The 21,677-nt window shown below is 35.5% G+C and overlaps 1 long non-coding RNA gene across 1 annotated transcript; it reads right to left on the reverse strand.

The window, feature by feature from the left end:
- Nucleotides 1-1,363: 1,363 nt before the first annotated feature.
- Nucleotides 1,364-20,039, reverse strand: LOC130447427 (uncharacterized). Its single transcript, XR_008910248.1, has 3 exons — nt 19,980-20,039; nt 1,753-2,164; nt 1,364-1,669 (listed from the first exon to the last, which is right to left on the reverse strand). It is a non-coding gene; the product is annotated as an uncharacterized LOC130447427 (long non-coding RNA).
- Nucleotides 20,040-21,677: the final 1,638 nt, after the last annotated feature.

Consider the following 21,677-nt stretch of genomic DNA (forward strand, 5'->3'; position numbering starts at 1 on the left):
CGTTCGGATTTGGCCTGAAGACGTTTACATTTTGATTGGGCCTGTTGAAAACTTGCGACGCTCTAGGAAAATTTTGATATGTAGTTCTTGGATTTATTGGGATTGGTTGTGAAGGAAAGTTCTGCTGTCTTGTGAACAAATTATTCGGAGTTTGAGAATTGAATGTTTGTGAACTGGAACTGAGCGAATTAAAATTTCGATTCTGATTTTGAATAGGTGATTGATAATTAGGTTTGAAATCATATACTGGTCTCGAGTTATTTTTAAAAGGTTGTATTCTATGATTATTTCTCGATGGATTTTGTAAATAGTGCACGTTTTCCTCTTGTAAAACGAATTGCATTGCTTCGCTTAACGAGGTTGGTTTCATACAACGTATTGTAGTCCCGATAGGTTCTTTTAGTCCAAAAAGAAAAGTTTTCAAGGTTAAATTTTGGTATAATTGTCGTTTTAAATGTTTACCTTCTTCTGTAGATTCGTGTAAGTTTACATAACTGCAAGGTAAGTTCAAAATGTGTAAGCACTTATCGTAAAATGATTGTGGGCTTTCATTAGAACTTTGTCTTAACATTACAAGATCCCTATTGAGACATACTTCATCTCGCTGATCCGAGAAATTTCTCATCAAGACATCTTTCAATTCGTTCCAAGTATTACATGTTTGGATATTAATTACTGTCTTAGCTTTACCCTTTATTTTTGCTATTATCGAATTCAACAAATAAACATTTTGGAAATTATTAGGATTAGTTCTATCAATGAAATTGCTTATGAGTGATTCGCTAACAGAAATAAATCTATTCAAGTCATTTGGATTTCCGTCAAAATCAGGAATACAATTTGAATATTCCCATTTGAAAGATTGTACCGCCATATCTATTTGATTATTTACTGTACTACTTGAATTTGTCGGGTTAGAGTCAGTAGTGGTTTCTAATAATAAATTATTCAATGCTCGAATTAGTTCGTTAATAGTTACTTCAGAATTCATAAATTGTACTTACAGAACATAAAGGATGATTTTAAACATGCCTTATTAGCTATGAGAACTCACGACAGGATTCTCGCAGATTTTGGGCAATATGGGTCCCAGATCTCGTTGAATAGTTGGTAGCGGCTTGAACAGATCCTCAGTGGATGGAAGAGACCAAAGATATGGTAACTCACTGCACAAATGTCCTCTACAATAATTCAGCAATTGTAGCTAAGTGTTCGATTTATTTCGGTAAATCGTTAAAACGAAATCGCACATACGATATGTTCGACCCGAAAAATCCTACTGACTGCGCCAAATAAATCACCGAAGGTGGAAAATCAATTTTTAAAAAACTTTATTTATTACTTTACACTTAAAAAAACTCCCGACAATAAAATTTACGTTTTCTTATATGACAACTAACTGACTGACTAATTAACATGTCTCTTTTATTTATACATAATGTGTACGTTATGATAAGCGAAATTTTATAGTGTCGTCAGCTTCTTCTATATGGGGTTCTTGGAAATGAGTGCCATAACTCGCTTTAAATATCTACTCTTCTTCTATTTCTAGATTGTTCAAGACGCTTTCAGGTAAAGAAAAATTTGTTATACCGCATTGAATAGGAGCAAAAACAGCTTCATACGGAGTACGATTAATTATCCTATGTTTAGAAGTGTCTTTCAACCACTGTGAAAATAAAGAAAAATTTAAAATGTATCAGTACTTTCTTACTTATTAATATATAAGATTTTAAATATAAAAATTATTACCTGCACGTCAAAACAATCTTGGAACCAATTTTTGTACTTTTTCTATGATATATGCCGTAAGCATACTTTTAACGTCAGCATTTGCCCGTTCAACACTACCTTGGCTCTGAGAATGTTGTGGTCGACCATGGACAATCTTGAACATTGGGGCCAAATTCTTCTCAAATCCAGTATGATAGCTGCAATAAACTCCCGTCCATTGTCACTGTGTAGTATAGTAGGCGCTCCGAACGTGAAAAAATTTTTTGATAACTCTTCAGCGACATTAACTGCATGCTTCGACTTGAGTGGCCTTAACTGCAGAAATTTTGTCGCATCATCCTGGTAGTTCATCGACCATTTAAAACGTTGACTTATTCCTATTACAAATTTCACAATAACCAGGAAAAATTCGCCCTGCTATAGGATTTATCTGAAGGAAAAGAGAGAAATAATTAGCTCAGACAATGTGATCTTCGACGAGTATAAGATATGATTAAGCAATGCACTGAACTTGAGACACCAGCACCAGAAAGCATAGCGGATAAACAAGAAGAAAGCAATAGCGAATCAGACGAAGAAGACGAGAACGGGGGGACTGGAGAAAGCGCCGAGGAGCCAAGCGACAACGAGAATGGGAAACCACAGCCAGCAGAAGAGCCAAAAGGAGAATTTTGCGAAATTGTCTGACTTTGCAACCAGCACCGAGACTGAGAGATTGCATACTGGACTCCCGTCGTGGAGGAAAGAGTGCAAAAGTAGCCATGATTGGTGAAACAGAAGACATCCCGGTGAGCGAGGCACTCAAATATGTGAAGTGGAGACAAAAAAATGCAGGAAAAGTACGACTCGCTAATGGAAATGAAAACTTGGAAACTGGTTGACTGTCCAGAATGAGTTAAACCAATCACTTGTCGTTGGGTACTTCGAGAGAAAGCCGACAGTAGATACATGGCCCGACTCGTGGCAAGGGAATTTGAACAGAAGGAGGGAATAGCCCGCCATGCTTCGATTCGCCTACTCTTAAGCCACGCAACATCTGAGAAAATGAAGTTGGTATCATTCGCTGTGAAAACGGCGTTCTTGTATGGAAACCTGGAACAAGTCATTTACATGAACCAGCCTGAAGGGTTCGACGACGGATCAGGAGAAGTTTGCAAGTTGGATATGAGTCTCTGCGGATTCAAACAAGCCCCAAGGATGTGGAGCGAGAGTGTTACCGCTCATTTTGGAAAAAAGATAGGCCTGATCAACACAGATGACGACACATGTATTTACTATAACAAGGACAAGAGCATGATGCTTTCACTCTTCGTGGGTGATGGATTAATAACTGGGAAAGATAAATAAGAAATATTCGTGAATCAGCCTCGTTACACGGAGAAGATTTTAAGAGAGATGAAACTCGAGCAATGCAACTCTGCATCCACACCGATTGAGCAAGGGATGATTTCCAAGAAGACAGACTTCAAGAACGATGAGTCACTTCCGGCGTATAAGAACTATCGCGAAGCGATAGGAAGTTTGCTGTACTTAGTTACAATCACCAGGCCAGACATCAGCTTCGCCGTGAACTACCTAAGTCGATTCTGCAACAAACCCATGAAAAGACATCAGGTGATGGTGGAACGAGTGTTCCAGTACTTGAGAGGAACAGTGACAACAGGAATCCACTTCGGAGCAGACAAAGAACTCGTGGCACATACCGATTCAGACTTCGGAGGAGACTCTGAGACAGGACAGTCGACGAGTGGAGTGTTAGTAATAAGACGAGGACCAGTAATCTGGTACTTACAGAAACAGCGTCTGGTAGCGACTTCAACTGCAGAAGCCGAGTATCGAGCCGCGGTGTCAGTGATTTGTGACGATTTGTGCTGGATCAATTGCACTGCAACTTGGTATTCTGGAAGTTGATCAGCCGATCACCTTGAAGGTCGACAACATGTCAGCCATACACATGTTACAGAGCACACACGAAGGAAAGACGACCAGACGAAAGAAACACATTGAGATACCACGAAAATATATACAACAACACGTCGGCAACACTGTGACACTGCAACACATCGAGAGCAGCAATCAGATTGCAGACATTCTCACCAAGCTACTAGACAAAAGAATCTTAGAAACGCTCCGCTGTAAATTAATTAAGGAGAAGTATTGATAATTGATCAAATTAACAGCTGATCCGACCTATCTCACACTATTTTGTTTTATATAGTTGGTAGGCATGTTTATATTAATTTTCAATTTAGTTAAGTTGGCAGGAGACAAGCACTCTTAGATATGTTTAAGTGACAGTGTACCAGTGACAAAAAAATTGTGACAGGCATACGTGCTATAATTTGTAATTTTTAAGAACTTTTAAATATTGAGTAACAATCCTAAGATTGTTCAGCAAAAGTTTTGTTAATAAAAACAAGTATCATTTATTCATCATTTAACAACAAAGAACCCAAACTCACTGAAAATAACAACAAATAAATACATAAGATATTTGAGTTTCATTCTCACATATATTATTAATTAAAATTGATTGTGTAGTTACACAGGAAACTGTAACTACAGAAAATAGTTTAACTTTTTATCAGCAATATGAGTAAATCAAATATCAACAAAAAAATGACATCAATTTTTGAGCGCTTGTTCTTCCCAGATATGGTAATGAATAACGAGAAATTTTTTCAAATTCATTATTTAAGCTTTAAACTATGCAGTCAAAAAGGGTTATTCAGACTCATTGACTGGTTTTGGATTCAATGTGTTCAATTCAATGTGCCCATTGCTAATGAAATACCATGATAGTCGACATTAAGATTTTCTTTGATATTTATTGCTGATTGCATATATCTTATGAACATTGTGATTCAATAGTTTTGTGTGTTAGTGTAACATAATCTACATGTCTTCATGTATTATGATTATTTTTAGTGTTTATGATACCTACTTTATTTAATGATTGTACCTAAATAGGTATTAAGCATATGCAACCATATATAAATATATTGTACTCTATTAATTTATAGTTATAAGTTGGTACCATTGAATATTGACAATGACTTTATTGTATGAAGTATAAATAGTGGGACATGTGTAAATTTTCCTCTCTTTCCTGTCATAAAACTCAATGAGTGAAGATTAATAAAAATGTGCTCAACAAGTGAGACTATGTTTTATTCATATAAATATAACAAGACAATAATTCAATACGTTACAGTTAGTGAATTAAACTCTAGACAATAAGTTGAAATAAGTGAAAAATAGAAATAAAGGTCATAGAAATATGAGCGATAGCTCAATCGATTCGGGATTACCTCTAGAAAATTCTCAATTTATAATTTCAAATTAACGTTGAAGATTTTTTCTCATTTATTATAATACTTTCTAATATCATATTATGATAAATGGGAAAAAATCCCTATTTTAATAATTTTTTCCTGCTTCAGATACAAATTGGAACGTTGGTCAATATTTGTTTATAAAAATTGTTGAATTAATATTAGAAAAAATGTATTGCAAATCTATTTAAAAGTCTAAATTATGATTTTCAGAAGGAAAATTATTTCTAAATTAATTATTCAAAAAATCAATTTTAAACAATTGAAAACTAAAACAAGAAAAAAATTTTTTCTTAACTATCTGGAAAACAAAATAGCAGGGAATAATTTTTCAAAAATATTTATTTTCTCTATTTGTTGCAATTGCTAATTACTGCCATTGTTTAATATGCAAACAGACATAGCTAAATATTGATTAAAAATATAAACATACTTTATTAATATTTAATTTCGCAATAATTATAAAAGATTATGATTAACTCATTAATTAACTTTTATGAACATTTATCGTACGATATTATGAAGTTTATAATTATATCAAAAGAACTCCACGAAGTTTAAAATTCATAGGCCAATTATTTACACCTTTCATCCAATTATTTATACCAACGGAGATTAGGGAAAAATTTGTTAGTTTACAGATTTTTTCTAGGGGGCTCGATTCTATCTAGTGTTGAGAAAATACTAGAATTTTTCAATTTTTTGAAATAACATTTCATGTTTTGAAAAAAATTTTTTATGAACTTTCTTTAGCGAGCGCTCGCGCATAACGCAAGAGCCACAAGAATAAATTTACCTCAGTGTTCAGTTATGGGTCCAGTTCTTTTTTGGTATTCATTAATGATGTTACAGACTTACGAATTAATGGTAAATTCACTTTATTCTCAGATGACACTAGTGTAAACTGGAGTGGTCCAGTTCCTGGTCTGTGTTTAAACACTGACAAAACTTCAGTTTTATCCTATAAAGGAACTTTACCAACTCTAAAACTCAAATTCATTTCAAAAGATATATTGACATTTATATTCCAGCCAATGAATATTCAACTACATTCATAACGACCTAACCTATTGAAATTTAATGTTATATATAAATTTACCAATAATATTGAACAGCATTCATTATCCTTATCTAACCTATAAAAATTCAGTCATTCAAAATCTAACCAATCAAAAATTAATGAAAATTCCTATAGTAACCAGAATCAATATTTCATATCAACATCAATTTGAATTTTATGAGAATTTTTACAAGTATTAACAATATCAAAAATCAACGGAAATCCTAATTCATTAATGTAAGTAAAATTTTATTATTGTTATAAATTCACACATATTTATTATATTGTATTTGACCATAATTTCAGTCCCATACGATGAATACATAAGTATTCGAAAGCTCGGAAAATATATTGAAGTTAGTCACATATCTTTCAATTTTATTGAATATTACGTTCTTATACTATTGAAAGTATTGAGTGAGCTGGAAAAGTGTAAATTATAGTATTTGAAGTATTGAGTAAACTGAAATAGTGTAAAAAAATGTGTGGTACAAAAAATTTATTTCTGACTGTTTGTGTCGAACAAAACAAGATGAGTTCGCGTGGAGTTCAAAAAGGAAACGAGCTATCAAAAGAAAGCAGGTAGAAGAAAATCTACGTAGATCTTTATATAAATATATAAAAAGTGATGATAAAGAAACCTCTGCAAAACATTTATTGACTAAAAGTGACTCTAATCCTGATCCAGCCGAAAACATTCCTTCCACATCATCATGGGTGCAGCCGCCATCATTAAGTAAAAACAGCGAGGATGATGATGAATTAACTACATCATTGTCTCTTAGATCACCGATGCCACCATCAACGTATCCAGTCAAGAATACGAATCTGAGCCCGAGTCTATCTATATCCATGACTGCTGGAACGGAAAATCTGAATCCTCAAAATGATCCCGGTTTGTGGCCCATAATAATTACTAATGTAGACCGAACTGAGATTGTATTGAAAGGTCCAATCCGGGTTAAAGTTGATTTTTTTCCTGTAAATGATGATGGACGGCGATTCAGCGAATATCATTATAATAAGATATTAGTTAACGGTGAAAAGCTTCCCAGGCGCTAGTTGATTTATACATAAACAAAGGATACTGTTTACTACTTTCCGTTTCGAATATTCGGGTAAGAAAATACAAAGATTGGATCAAGTGAAGGAGTGTGTAATTAGAAACATTTGGGTGATTAGCTAAAATCTCACGAATCTAGTCGACAGCACAAAGATTGTATGATGAAATGGATTAATTTAGAGAATGGTTTAAAAAGTTGATTCAATATTGATTTCTTGGCCCAAATCACAAATTGAACAAGAAAGGCAACGTTGGAAAGATATCTTATAATGATTGCTCGCAATTGTGAATTTTTTAGCATCTCACAATTTGGCCTTCAGGGGTCATAGAGAGAAGTTAACATCTGACTCAGATTCGAGTGAGACAAGTGGCAACTTTATAGATTTAGTAAAGTTAATAGCCCGATTTGATCTCGTTCTGAGACTTCACCTAAAGCAAGTAAAGGATAAGATGATTAATGATCACTATATCGGAAAAAATATTCAAATTCTTGGAAAAATAGTAAATAATAAATATTACTCGAAATATTCTTGATTGTACTAGCAACGTTTCTCGTGTTGAGCAACTTTCAATTATTATAAGATGTTTTAATAGTAATACAGCTGAAATTGAAGAACATTCTATTGGTTTCTTAGCCGTCGAAAAACCCACAGCTGAGAGTTTGACTAATTATATAATCACTGATGTGGAATTAGTGGAATCACTGTCATGGTTGTAGTCGGTATAGTGAAGTAAGTGGTTGTTGTTGTCGCTTTAATCGCATCGTAGTAGCCTCGTATCTTGTCAAATTTGATATATATATATATATATATATATATATATATATATATATATATATATATATATATATATATATATATATATATATATATATATATATATATATATATACAGTCGAACTCCGATAATTCGAACACCGATAATTTGAATTCCTCGTTAATTCGAACTTTTGCGTCGGTCCCTTGACATTCCTATACTAACACATGTAAAAAAACCTCGATAATTCGAAATTTTAAAGTTCGAATTATCAAAAAAATTCGTATTTTCTGTGTTAAAATTACCGAAAAAATCGAATTTTTGGCGTTTAAATAATTGAAATGTTCGAATTTTTGATGTTCGAATAATTGAAAAATTCGAATTTTTCTTATATAAATTATGTATGTACATATGTATTAAAAAATTCGAACTGTTAGTGTTCGAATTCGAATCTTCAGATTCTAGGTAAGACGACGATATTTTGTAAGTGTGAAATATGGGTAAACTGCAGACGGCGGCTGGTTTTTCCCAAAAACCGGCGCGACGATTTTATTACTGGTAGAGCTAAGAAAGCATTCCTAAATAGTTTTCTAGTTCGAACTGCAATTAGAGGACGAATGTATGAAACGACTGAAAAGAGAATAAGAGCTGCTGGGTTTTCCCCAAAAACCGGTGCGACGATTTTATTATTGATGGTACAGTTTGAAGGTGCAATTAAAAACGACGAGTTCACGGGACAGATTTAATTGCACCTTCAAACTGTAGAGAAAGAAAGAGGGAGCGAATTGGAGAGAGACAAAGTAGAGTAAAGAGCAAACGTGGTGACTGATTTTTTCTGAAAGAAGGGCGCCAGAGTTTTATTGATACCTGACGACTTTTAAGAAGGTGCGTATTTAGATGGTGAGAAGAGATGCTCTCGCGCCGCTGATGGCTACCACCACCCTCTTATAAAGCAAAGTTAAAACTGTCAGAGCCGACATTCTCAATTGGTTTTCCATTGAGTGCGTTTCGGAGCCAGTTTCTAAAAGTTTTGCTTCGTGTTGCCGTTTACGTTTATTTCATGATATGTGATTCTGCTAAAAGAATGTACAAAACTCTGACTTTAGCAGAAAAAGTTGCTGTCATAAGAGAAGTTGAAAAGGGCGTGAAGAAGAAGTAAGTCGAAGATAGCCGTAAATAAATAAATAAATAAACATGTTATATACCCATAACATATTTATTTATTTATAAAATGGAAAGATGCATCGAAATGCATACATATATGTATGTAAATGTGCACAACTCCGATAATTCGAACACCTCGATAATTCGAACTTTTGCTACGGTTACACAAAGTAAAATATTATGTAACTGGTTACGAAAAATGGAATATTATGTAACGTCAAACTGACATGAAGTGACAACTGTCAACAGAATTGATTTCTGTTTTCACAATTTTTATCAATAATATTCTATATTTACTATTATTTATTCAAAATTAGAAAAAAATCTTGTATGTAATACGTTAAGAAATGCAATTTTGTGTAACTTGTGAGATGTTTGCGGAACTCACACAAAAATCTCACGCGTTACACAAAATTAGGCATTTCGTATCTGATTACATAAATAGCTATTGGAAGCTCCCTACTAAATATATGCAATTTTTTCCAGAGTCTATAGAAAATTGTGATGAAGAGAGCGTCACATCAGGCAGCGAATATTTACCTTCCAGTGATGGAGGATATTCTGACTCATTTATTTTCCCCAATAGGCACAAACATGAAAATGTTCATAGAATTAAACGTGAAGTGTTTTTTGATGACAAGGAAAATGACAAAGAGGCCGAAAACCTAGACAAAAAAACCATTGGAAATTCAAAAAACGTTGCAAGCTTAGGATTACTTGACGAAGATATTCTGGAAGTTGAAGGTGATGGAGGAACACAAGACGAAATGCATAACAATAGACAAAAATTTCATGTTACTGCTGATGGGATAAGAAACAGTGCGACGGTTCAACCAGATTTCAAAGTAGCTAAAAAGAGAGCACGGAATCCCGAGAAATGGAAAAGAAACAAAGCTGCAAAGTTAAGACAACAAGGTGAAGCATATGTATCTCAAAAAACTGGTAAAGTCGTGGAAAAAAAAGTAATAAAAGACGAAATACTATGTAAAGAAAGTTGTCGCCTGAAGTGTAGTGAGAGATTTAGCATTCAAAGCAGAGAAAAAATTTTGGAAAAATTTTATAAACTGGATATTAATTCCAAAAATGTCTTGATTTTCAAAAATATCAAAATGTACGAAGTTAATCGTCATCGATCTCGTAAAAATTTGAAAACCAAGTCTTACTCTTTTAAATATACAGTAACATGTGACAAAGAAACCGTACTGGTGTGCAAAAATGCCTTCTGCTCTCTGAACAGAATTGGAAGGAAAAAAGTGTTTCGGGCTCAACAAGAGATAAAAGCTGGTCAGGTAGCCCCCTCGCCGCATAAGCAGGGTCATCACACAAATCCTAAAAAGATTCCTGAAAATATAATTACCTGTATTGAAAACCACATCAAGCAGTTTCCTTCTGAAGAATCGCATTATTCTAGGAACAAAAATTAATATAAAAAATACATTTCTCCTTTACTTAATATTAATAAACTCCACCAACTTTATATAGAGCAATGCGAAGAGAGAAAACTCGAAAATAAATATGTGGTTAAGGTCTCCTTCTATCGGCATATTTTCGAAACAAAGTTTAATTTGTCTTTTGGTGCCCCGAAAAGCGATACTTGCAGTATATGCGATGCTGGGGAAAATACCTCAGAGCACACCGAAAATTTCCAATTTGCCTTCGCCTTGCAGAAAGTTGACCGAGAAGTTATAGTTGTTGATAAAGAAAAATGTTACATTACAATGGACCTCCAACAAACAATGCCACTACCAAAGTTATCAACGTCTAAATCATTTTATTTGATGCAAATGTGGCTGTACAACTTTGGCATCCACTGTATAACTAGTTCAGGACACAAATCCTATTTTTTCACATGGACTGAAGACATCGCCACTAGAGGCAGCAATGAAATTGCAAGTTGTTTACTTCGATTTTGCAAGTTACTTAAAGAAGAAAATGCAGAGATAGAGCATTTGATAATTTGGTCAGATCAATGTGGGGGACAAAACAAAAACTTTTCTGTTATAAGCCTCTACGAATACTTGATATTGAATAATGTCTTCAAAATTATCGATCACAAATTTCCTGAGGTTGGCCACAGCTACCTAGATTCACATAGAGACTTTGGACGAATTGAGAAAGTTCTTCAGAAACACCAAAATATTTATATACCAGACCAATATCGGGAAATAATAAAATCTGCCAGTACCAGACAGAGTTTGTGTTTCAATATGGAACATTTTTTCTATGATTTTGAAACACTTCCAGCCAAACTCCATTTATACAAAAAAGTGACCAATACGCTTAATCAAAAAATATACTTCCGCGATAAGGTCAAATGGATTAGAGTGAATGAATTTGGCAAATACTCTTACAAAACTAATTTAGACCCATTCGGTCCATTTATGGAAGTCGATTTGCAGAAAAAAAGGGAAACCGTAGTACAAGCTGAAAAAGTGGTTTTACAGAAGTTACCTAAATGCAGTGGTCTCACTAGTGAAAAGATATCGAATCTGCAAGATCAACTGAAATTCCTCCCAACAGATTACAGATGGTACTTTGATATTGTTTTGGAAGAAACTAAAAAAAACCCTAAGAAAAATCGGAAGACCTATTAGGCTTTAAGTTTCTTTGAGTCAACTTGTGTTTTGTTTAGTTTCATAAGAAATAAAAATTTATTTCAATATACCTGAGTGATTTTCCAAGTTATTTCAAATCAAAAGGAACATAGTTCCTCTATCCACTAAAATAAATAGTATAACTCGCTTTAGATGTTAGTTGATAAAAGTGCTATGTCCATCAAAATCAAAATAACTATAAATCATTAAAGTTTATTTGATTATAAAATAACAAGCTAAGTAGTACAAATACCGACCTTATGAGATACTGTTTGTATTGATTGAAAATTTTGTAAAAAAGTTCCGAGTTGAAATGCGTTTTCCTCATTTACTCAAAACTTTAAAAAGTGGACATAGCACCTTTATCAACTCATGTCTTCAATTGATACAAGTTCTCAAAGAAGTTATATAACTCAAGCGCTGGATACCAGAATGCGCTATGAGCCGATCCGCACTGAGAACTTGGTTCATGCATTGTTTGGTGGGAGCAAGACTGAACCCAAGACGCATCAATGCTATAAGGTCCGTCTGCAAAGTTTGATGAGTGCGTTTTCCTGCAAATTTGAAGTTCTTGACTCGGAACAGATTTGTCACGCCATTCCCTCCATTTCTAAAGGTTTATGGGTATCTGAACTTCGAGAAAATCGAGTTGACTGACGACAGAGAGGGCCCAATTGGCATTCTTGTTGGAGCGAACGTCGCGGGAAAGCTACTCACCGGGAGGTGCGAGGTATTAAGCTGTGGTGTGGTTGCTATCGAAACCACCCTAGGTTGGACCATAATGGGCCGCGTTAAGGACGCTGAGACAAGTTAACATCAGTTTGCATTGCGCCGAGGAGTTCTGATCTTTCTGATATGTGGAGGTTGGATGTGTTGGGCATCGAGGACCTCTCTTTGGTTAGTACCAAAGAAGAGGCAAAAACTCTTACGCGTCGGCACTTCTTGGAAACAGTTAAGATGGACGATATGAGGTATGTCTTCCATGGCTGAAGGAACATCCCCCGCTGCCTCGAAATTTCGATCTTGCCCGTGGTAGACTTGTATCGACACTCTAGCCAAGTTAAGTAACGGTCATCTGGTGAAAGAATATGAAGCGGTGTTTCAAAAATGGCTGAAAGATGAAATTATTGAAGAGGTACAGCTTGATAAGTGGGATTTCGGACATTATTTGCCTCACCGAGCCGAGGTTAAGGAAGCCAGTACCACCCGAATTCGTCCTGTTTTCAACGCCTCGTCCAAAGAGAAAGGCAAGCCTAGCCTGAATATGTGTCTAGAAAAAGGGGACAGTTACGTAGTGTTAATCCCATCGATACTTCTACGATTCAGACTGAACGCAATAGGGGTTATTTCTGACATAAGAAAAGCCTTCTTACAGATTTCTGTTTCGGAAAAGGATCGTGATAGCTTGAGGTTCCTACGGAAGGACGAGGCCGGACAGATGAAAATCTACCATCACAGGAGGGTGGTATTTGGGGTTACCAGTAGCCCTTAGTTGCTAGGGGCCGTTAGTGACCATCATCTCTCAAGGTGTGAGGAAAAAGTGGCTTCAAAAGAGGTTCCTTATGACCGATCTGTCATCTCGTTCGTAGTTGCGCAAATGCGCTTGTACGTTGCTAACTGTGTGACTTCGGTTCATTATGGGAAGGATGAGTCAAGCTGATGCCTTGAATAAAATCGAAGTCCCACGATGGTTGAAATTGACCATTGGTAATGTGTCTCTATACACATTTTGTGACGCAAGTCAGGTCGCTTATGCCACCGTCTCATTTTTGCGAGTTGAAACAGATGACACGGTATCTGTGATAATGGTGGGAGCGAAACTTCGTGTTGCCCCTGTTAAGAGACCTACAATTCCTCGTCTAGAGCTTCTGGCTGCAACAATAGGGGCGCGAATGGCTTCTAGTATTGTAAAAGAGATTGGCGATGTAGAGTACCATTTTTAATCAGATTCTTCCACGGCTCTGTGTTGGATCAAGAAAGAGGAACCTTGGGGAGTATTTGTGTTCAACAGGGTTAAGGAAATTCGTTCTTTGACTGATCCTAATACGTGGAATCATGTTCCAGAGGCGATGAACCCAGCAGATCCTCCTAGCCGGGGTTGTTTTCCTGAAGAACTCCAAACTCCAAATGGTGGGAGGGGCCGAGATGGTACGGGCCGCGTTCTGAATGGCCTAACTGCGATGTCCCTTTTGATGAAAATGAAGTTCAAATGGAAAGGAGAAAAACGCCTGTGGTTTCAGCTTTATCTCAAGAACCAGGCGTGTTTTGCTGCGAAAGATTAGCCCGGTACTTCTCTTCTTATCACCGGATCGTTCGAATGGTTGTATGGATGATAAGGTTTCTGTGGAACAAATTTTCAAAGAAGGAGAAGCGCTCTGGAGAGCTGTCTTTGTCGGAAATCGCAAGAGCTGAAAAGGTGGGTCTGAAATCGATACAGGATGAAGCTTTTGAAGGGCTAGGTGATAAACAGCTCAAAAATTTGTAGCCACACAAAGATAAAGTCGGACTTATGCGTTTGAGAACCCGTATTTGGGCGAGAAAAGACCCTGAAGGCCTACGTACGCCCTATATTCTTCCTTTCCAGCATCTCATTGTTGACAGATTGATCCACGACTTGCACACGCAGAATACACACATTGTAGGGCAAGGTCTTCTGAACCTTCTAAGAGAAAGATTCTGGGTCGTTAGAGGGAGGCAAGCTGTGAGAAGAATTGTGTCTGCGTGTGTGATATGCAGGCGTTATAGGGCCAAGGCATTGGAAGTCGAGTCTCCACCTCTCCCAGAGAATCGGGTAAGGGACGTTCGTGTGTTCGAAATCAGTGGCACGGATTTTGCTGGTCCACTCTACCTTAAAAATGGAGACAAGGTTTGGGTGTGCATATTCACCTGTGCTGTTTATCGTGTCACACATTTGTAATTGGTTACTGCCATATCAACGGAAGCCTTCATCATGGCGTTTCTACGTTTTATTGCGCGTTGAGGCAGACCTTCCTTCATGTACAGTGACAATGGTACAAACTATAAGGGATTCAAATATGCTCTCGATGGAATTGATTGGCAGAGAGTAGCGTCCCGAGGTTTGGTGAACCAAATTGAATGGCGCTTCAACCCACCCACTGCAACATGGTGGGGCGGGTTCTGGGAACGCTTAATAGGAATTTTGAAAGTTCTTCGCAAAATTCTGGTTTGGGCTTCACTCACTTTTGAAGAGTTGAACACTGTGATCAGTGAGTGTACTGCTTATATCAATTCTCACCTCATCACCTACACATCGGATGACCCGAATGATCCGGTGCCTATTACTCCCCAAATGATCATTGGAGATATTCAAGAAATGGTTGTCCCTGACTTGGACGAAGTTGATGAGAAGAGTCAACATAAAAGTGTTAGACGTCGTCAAGCTACCTAAAGCAGCGTTTCCGGTCTGAATACTTAGGCTAGATGTTCATGACTGCCAGCAATTTGAAGAATCCGAGAGAGCCCAAGGTGAGAGAAATAGTCCTCATTGGCGCTGACAATCAGAAGCCGATGCATTGGCCGATGGCAGCGGTTGAAGAACTGATTCTTGGTGTTGACGGTCGGTGCCGAGTTGTCAAGCTTGGAACGCAGGATGGCCAACTGACGCATCCTGTCCAGCGAGTTTTTCCCTTGGAAATTCTTCTCGAAGAAGAAATGGATCAAGGCCAGCTTCTAGCTGAGGTCGAACCAGAAAGTGATTCTGGTGGTTCAGCTACCGGCGGTTCTCCAGTTGATGAACAAGTCAAGGTCGTCGCTTCACCACCCCATATCCAAGAAGCTCAGCCTATTAATTCTGAAGACCCTCCGATGAAGGTTCATTATGTGGAAACCAGATGTGGAAGGAAGGTGAAAGTTCCAAGTCGTTTCTCCTAGTTCCGTGTGTTATTTTTGGTTCAAGTGTTTCAGTTTCTCAAAGTTTGATGTCGGTTTCAAGCGCAGTTTTTGTGAGAAATTTAGATGTCTTTAAATTTAGTTTGATAGTTGAGTCGCTATTCTCCTCAAGGTGAGAGGATGTTGTGGAATTAGTGTCTGTCTTGGTTGTAGTCGGTATAGTGAAGTAAGTGGTTGTTGTTGTTGTCGCTTTAATCGCGTCGTAGTAGCCTCGTGTCTTGTCAAATTTGATATATATAAAAAATTTAGTTAAAAAGTTTGTCAGTCAGTGTAATCTTCAATAGTTGCGATTAAATAGTTTCCATTTCTTCTGTAAGTTCGTATGTTTGCTTGTGCTCATGTAAAATCATTGTCGTTAAACCACTTTCTGAAACTAGATGGGAGTGCAGGGTAGCATCAGTGAAGGCCGTTTAATACCAACTAAATGATATATGTGATGCTTTAAAAGAGTTAGCAGATTACACAACAGATTGTCAGTTGGTCAGTGAATGCCATTCTATAGAAAAGGAATTAGCTACCAACGAATTTGTAGTTTCACTTGTCATATGGTATGATATTCTTACAAAGATAAATGTTATAAGTAGAATGTGATAAAGCGAAAACATTTACTTAGATGTGCCTAAGCAACACCTAGACGCATTCACAAATCGGATCGAGAAAATGGTTTTCAGTCATCCCTTGTAACATCAAGAGAAGTAGCCGAGAAAAATAATATTGAGAGACAGTTCAAAGAAGTCAGAAGACGACGTTAAAGAAGGCATGTTGATTATGAAGGGGAAGATGAACCTGATGAATTGAAAGTCGAGGAAATTTTCAAAATAAACTATTCTCGTGTCATTGTCGACAATGTGCGCGCAAACTGTTATCCTAGGTTTGAGGCTCTTAAACATCATGAGAGCATATTTGGTTTCATGTATAATATAAAAAAATGGAAGGAAATCAATGATAGTGAATTTGGTGAACTTTTAAACTTTTAAAGCAATGCAGCGGCTTGCAAATATCTATGACAGTAGGAGAATCATGTGATATTGATAGACTTGAATTGTACGAAGAATTGAATATGTTCATCCGTGTGTATGAAGGAAACGATGAAATTATCTCGGTGCTTAAATACATGTAAAGAAAAATATAATTTTCTTTTGCGTGTTATTTTGCCGTACGTCACATAAAGTCCGTTTGTGACAGATGATCTGTCACTGTCATCGATGGGAAGCAGGGCATAACCTCGAATGTCGTGTTGTGTGATTGTGTGCTGGAAAACAATTTCATTTTTAAGTTTATTTTAATTTGTGATTTTGGAACAGACATTGTTAATAATAACATTAAATGTCGTTTCTTTTCTTACAGGTATGAAATATTTGTTTAGTACTAAATAGGTGCATACTTTTGTTTCATGTAATTTTTAGTTTACATGTTAATAACAATAAATCGCTTTTCTTACAGAGAAACACAATTGTGTTTGATTGACTGTGTCACCAAAACCACAGATATATTGGAAATTGTCTTATATACATAATAGAAAAAAATTTAACTGAAGTTTACCACACTATCGAAATAGTCCTGATAATTATTGCTACCACACTTGTTACAGTTGCGTCTGCTGAAAGAAGTGTTTCGAGGCTTGAAATTATTAAAACATAGCCCTTGCTATTCTTTCAATTGAAAATAACGTAGCTTATTCGTTATAGTATTGTGCTTTAATTAATGATTTTAGTCTTAGGAAAAGCCGCAAACATCAATTTTTAAATTTATCATATCTGTATTTGTTACTTTTGTAAACCTTTCAATGTAAATATTTTGAAACTCAAATTTCATTTATTTGTATAATTTTAGTATTTCTCCTTAAACATGACAAATACATAAACCAAATAACCAGATCTACTTTCGCATCACATACTTTTCACGAATGACAAAGGGCCTCGCAAAGACCTGCCGCCCGGAGCCTCGCATTGGGCCGCCTCTGCTTATAAATATCATTTTTATATAAATTTTCTCGCGGCCACTTTAGTTTAAAAAATATTTTGAAAAAATTGGAAATTATTTCAATGTGACGTCACTATTTGTTTACGTGATAATATAATTTTTTAAACCGATCCGTCAACGTCAAAACGTCATTTCCAAATCAAAACTTTTCGACTTTAGCTTTTGCCCCCTTTTGCTTTCTTGAGTTTATCCACAAAAAAAATATGGAAAATATCGTTTTCAGCAAAATAGTAGTTGATGGAAGTGGTGATATCGTCCAAAATTATAAGGGTGAAATTCAATGCGAAGTTTTTAATGACAAAGGTTGGTTGGTTGGTAGATCTGTACTTACCTTAATACCTAATACTACTACTGGGTATTATACATTTCATGTTATCTGTTACAGGGAAATGTCTATCTATTTGTCTGGTGAGTATTTGAAAGACTTTGGTTATCCTTTCTATTAATTCTGCCTTTGCTGTTGATTGTCAGTATAAAACTTTTGTACCTGAAGTTTCAAACTCTGGGGAAGTCACCAAAATGCCCAACAGAAAATGACCACCTTACTTCCATTATGAAGAAAGAAATACGAAAATGAATTTAATGTTAAGAAAACAGCTAAAAACATACTGTGGGGCAAAATTGCAAAAGAAATTAATGATATGGGATACTATGTGGGGGTAGAAAAAAACGACGGTAGAGAAAAAAAAATTTGTAAACTTCTTATCAGAAGTACCAAGAAAAAAGACGCCGCACTGGTGAAGGTGCTGTTGATACCCGCCTTATTATACCGAATTAGATGAAATATTAGGAAAGAAACACAAGGTTTGTGCCCCATATGCATTGGATTCTGAGTGTGCCACCCCAAAAAGAATACCAAGTGGTTCGAAGGCTTACAGCACAACTCCAAAAGAGGAGAATGCAGATGAACTATCAGGCTGTGGACTGACAACTGAGACTGAGAATAAACCAGCAAAACATACAGCTGAACAAGTTGGTACATCATCATCTCGCTTTGCTGAAAAAAAAGTGTTGGGCCCACAAAGGATAAAGTGAGTGATGTATTAAAGGAAATGCATCAGGAAAACATGACTCTGCGGAAGCAAGAATTCAATACAATTGTTGAACTTATGAGGGAAGAACGTCAGCAAAGACACCAAGAAATTATGGCTGTCCTTCAAGCTATGCAACAGAAAGGTAAATCTGCTTCTAATTGTAAACGCAAAAGAGCTAATCGAGAAGATAATGATGACAGTTTAAGTGATTGATTTAAAAGTTGAAAAGGTGCGAGTTTATTTGTAAAATATTACTGGAACAAAAAAGTTTAGTTATTTATGTCAGCCTAGGTGAGCCCTCGGGTCATCCAATGCCTTTAGTTCAATAATTATTCATTTTTTTGTTGTACCTATTTATTTACTAGAATAGACAAGAAGGTATGTTGTTTAATGGCTACCTGTTAAATCCATTTGTGGATTTTATTAAAAATGTGAATAAATTCTCCAAAATGTGTTTTTATATGTTTCGAATCCCACCACTCTTTATATCGATAAAAAAGAAGGAAATGTAATATTTTGCTTATTTTTTGCTTATTAGTTTAGTGAAAAAATGGATGAGATATAGAGAGGGCTGAAAAAGTTGAACAGTTTTAAAGAAAAGTACGGGCGATTTCATTTCTTTTATCAATATATAGATTACGATTCCCCTCAAACACAACTATACGGTAGATTTCACAATTATGAAAGACCTAAAATTAATAAAATTATTGACCTCCCTAAAATAAGAATGATGTGGTTAGTGTACATTAGGGTGTCCGTTATTACCCAAATTAGATTTTGTTCTGCAAACGCCCTTCAAATTTTTAGGTTATGACCTAAAAAAAATATCATACCCAAACAAGCCCTCAATATTCACATTAACCCGTGCCTGAATCATAATACATTTCCCATTTAAATTACATTTTTGCACTTTTTGCAGTTAATTTTTTTCCACCGAAACAAATGTAGCTAAAAATACTTAAACAGCTGTTTTTTGTAGGAAATTTAACGCTCTTTGAAAAAGATCTGAATGTTTTTTGCGATAAAATTTACCGTTTAAAACAATACTTAAAATATCGAATTCAATTGGAAAAAATTTAAATGTTCAACACTAATTAAATTGAAATGTGAGTATCTATGAATAAAGATATTAATGAATGTTATAACAGGAGAGATCTTCGTCATTGATCGTCGTGACCTCATGATTGTCATATAAAAGTGATGTTGGATTTTCGTTCAAACGTAAGGTGTGTTTCTGGATGTGATCCAGATCTGCAGTAAAAATGCTCGAGTTTATTCAACCACTTCTTGTGGCTACACCTGAAGAGAAATGTAATCAAGAGAAGATAATAAGGGGAGTATACTTACTCAAATAATACCACCAAATGTGAACAATTCTCCTCTTTTGGCAGAAACTATTTGGTCAACTCTTGTTGACTGTTGTTTTTGACTCTTGTTAGCAAAAATTTTTGATGAGCTCGAAACAGTAGAAATACCAAATTCTTCGTTGTAGAAAACTCGATCGGCAGTAAAATTATGTTCACGGTATATATTCTCCAAGATCTGGAAGGAAAAATTCACTGCAGTTTTGTTGAAATCTAATGATCTGGTAGATTTCCAGATTTATGTTAACTAACAAGTTTTTTAACTTCCATAGTGCATCTTAGAAAATATGAGATATATTTAAAAGATCCTCTTCTGTTATTGTTAACACTTGATGTGATGCAACTTTAAATTCAAATTCACAATTTCTTGACCAATTATGTCTTACGTTTTGTATTTTTTTATTACGTATTTGTAGTGTTTATGCATAATCTCTATATTCGGCTGCCGATTTCCCAGAAGCTACTTTGTATTTCAAAACTTCGTCTATCTCCTCGCACATAGTTTTCTTTCCCTTTCAACTTCTGACTGTATTTTTTCTGTAGAACAAAGTAATGATATATGTTCAAATCTAAAAACTGATATAAAAATGTGGGTAACATTCATACACTATTAATATACTACGTTTAATGCTGTATGAACTTAACCCATTGCAAAAAAATGGAATAAAAACCAACCACATATATCATTACTCTCGTATCAATTTACAAACTTGGCCCTATTATCTTCCTAATAAAAATGTCATTCAAAGTAAGGTTATGAAATTACTCGTGGCTGTATTATTTTCCGTGTCACCTCGTTTACGTTTCATAGGTATATATTGATGTGACATACATAAATAAAATAATAATTAAAAAAAATCAAAAAACCCGCCTGCATGGATAACTACAATTAAAAATCAACTGAAAAGACTGAAACAAGATGAAAATTCAATGATAAGGTATTTTTAAAAAATAATGATTAGGTACTTAAAACCAGAAACATAAATTGAAACTGTACCAAACCAATGTACCAGCATATTGTACACTTAGAAATATCAGCATGGTAGTTTTTTCATGCTCCGACTGCAATTCTGTTTATGATGTTGCAAAAAGTGAAAAAACTACCGTGCTGATATTTCTACATGTACAATATGCAGGTACATTGGTTTGGTACTGTTTCAATTTATATTTCTGGTTTTAAGTACCTAATCATTATTTTTTTAAAATACCTTATCATTGAATTTTCATCTTGTTTCAGTCTTTTCAGTTGATTTTTAATTGTAGTTATCCATGCAGGCGGATTTTTTGATTTTTTCAATTATAATTTTATTTATGTTTTTTTAGTTAAGATTACGTAACCGGATTAATTTCTTGAATGAGTTTATGCCATGTGGTTGATTAAGCAATTTGTTAGGGTCAAGAGAACCAATAGCAAGTCCGGAGAGAGTCTTCACTCTGCTCAAAGCAACGTAGCTTAACCTTTTGCAAATAAGTTTCTACTTAAATCTACAACTGCTCGGTCTAAAGTTGCGCCCTGTAATTTATGCACCGTCACTACCCAGCATAAAATTATGGGAAGCATTCGTCGCTCGATCTTGCCTTTACCTCGAAAAGCATGAAATTCTGTAGCACAAGGCTCTATCCGGACTCCAATACCAGGTCGGTTTCCTGTTATATTTGGGTCATAGAACTCCACAAATAC

This window comes from Diorhabda sublineata, chromosome 8 (assembly GCF_026230105.1).
Source record: "Diorhabda sublineata isolate icDioSubl1.1 chromosome 8, icDioSubl1.1, whole genome shotgun sequence".
Taxonomy (NCBI): domain Eukaryota; kingdom Metazoa; phylum Arthropoda; class Insecta; order Coleoptera; family Chrysomelidae; genus Diorhabda; species Diorhabda sublineata.